We start from the raw sequence: 1,682 nt of genomic DNA on the forward strand, positions 1-1,682 counted from the left end.
GTAAACAGGTCTCTAATCAATGCTCATGGTCCTAGGCCATGCCCCAGCTGGCTCTAAGGCATCCTGGACACAGCACCTGAGGCCATAAAGCTAAGGAATATCATAGCAAAGCATATTTATTTTCTATTGCAAGTGATCAAAATTGAAACCCTAACAGTCTACGACAAGAAGAGTAAAAGGAAGGAACAAACCTTTGTAGAGCCTAATTACACAGTAGGTATGTAGGTTGGGGATCTTATTTGAAAGAGTTTCTTTAAATTATTATTCAGATTCCTATTATTACTAATAATAAGTGGGCCACTTATTATTATGATTACATATAGCAAAACTTAAGGGATTTTTGTTTGTTTTTTCTTTTAAACTCAAGGAACTATAAGACACAGAGAGGACATCTACTTCTTTCTCTCCTTGAGCTTTTTCAATGTATCTTTGATCTCCTTGATGGGGAGATGGGGCTCATCATGGGAATCACAGCTCCATAGAGCATGGACACCACCTTATCTTGGTCTAATGAGTAGCCAGCACTAGAATGGAGGTATGAGAAGAGACCAGAGCCATAGAAGAGAATCACTGTGGTCAGATGAAAGGAACAGGTGTTGAAAGCTTTTGTTGGCCCTTGGGTTGAATGGATCTTCATGACAGCAGCAATGATGTAGCAGTAGGAAACCAGGACCACAAGAGCTGAAGTCCCACCAACTGTACACACAACAAGAAAGTTCATTACCTGGCTGAGGAAGGTACTAGAACAAGGCAAGACCAGCAGCGGTGGCAGGTCACAGAAAAAGTGGTTAATGATTCGTGGCCCACAGAAATGGAGCCAGAATATAGAGCTGGTTTGGACCAATCCGGTGAGGAATCCTCCGGCGTGCACCGTAATGGCCATCCCCATTAGATGGTGGGTGTCATGAAGGCTGTGTAGAGCAGAGGGTTGGAGATGGCAGCGTACCAGTCATATGCCATGGCTTCCAGGAGACAGCCCTCTGTGCTTACCATGCCAATGAAGAAGAAAAATTGAGTATCACAGCAGATGGTCTTCTGCTCCTTGAAGAAGTCACAGAGCATCTTAAGGGCTATAGAGGAGGTGTATGAAATATCGGTGAAGGACAGTTACAAAGGAAGAAATACATGGAGGGGTGGAGGTGTGACTCCATGGCAATCAAGACAATAAGGCCCAGGTTCCAAGCCAGAGTCATGAAGTAGATCCCCAGAAACAGTACAAAGAGGGTTACCTGCCGCTCTGGATGCTCTGAAAATCCCCAAAGGATGAAACTGGTCATCATGCTGATATTCCTTCCCAGGGCCATCTCTCTTCTCTCCGCTGCCTTCAAAGCCCCAAAATGAGATTCCTGGGGCAAAGAAAATCCAGGTGAAGAAACCATTTTGTTCTGTCATGGAAACATAGACGCCCCAGAGCCAGAAGAGACAGTGGAAGGCAAATGTCCTACCTCCGTCCAATGCAGAAATCCCCTCTACAGCATTTATTGGGTCTTTCAAAGAGATTGTTGTCACCCTGATCTGATTCATTTGTTTATGCAGAAGTGACAGGTCCCAGAAGAGACTGGCATTTTTGCATTATCTGGATCATCACCTTCACTGTCAATGTCATGACTTTATCAAAGGAGGTTGTTAATAGCACTTGGACTAAGTACCCCCACTTTTTTTTTTCCAGTTGATCCAAGCAT

General features: G+C 44.2%; 1 pseudogene; it reads right to left on the minus strand.

Moving 5' to 3' along the window:
* Positions 1-392: 392 nt before the first annotated feature.
* On the minus strand, positions 393-1,304 carry LOC136127455 (olfactory receptor 5A1-like; annotated as a pseudogene).
* Between the last annotated feature and the right edge of the window lie 378 nt (positions 1,305-1,682).

Source organism: Phocoena phocoena, chromosome 8 (genome assembly GCF_963924675.1).
Source record: "Phocoena phocoena chromosome 8, mPhoPho1.1, whole genome shotgun sequence".
In the NCBI taxonomy this organism is placed as follows: domain Eukaryota; kingdom Metazoa; phylum Chordata; class Mammalia; order Artiodactyla; family Phocoenidae; genus Phocoena; species Phocoena phocoena.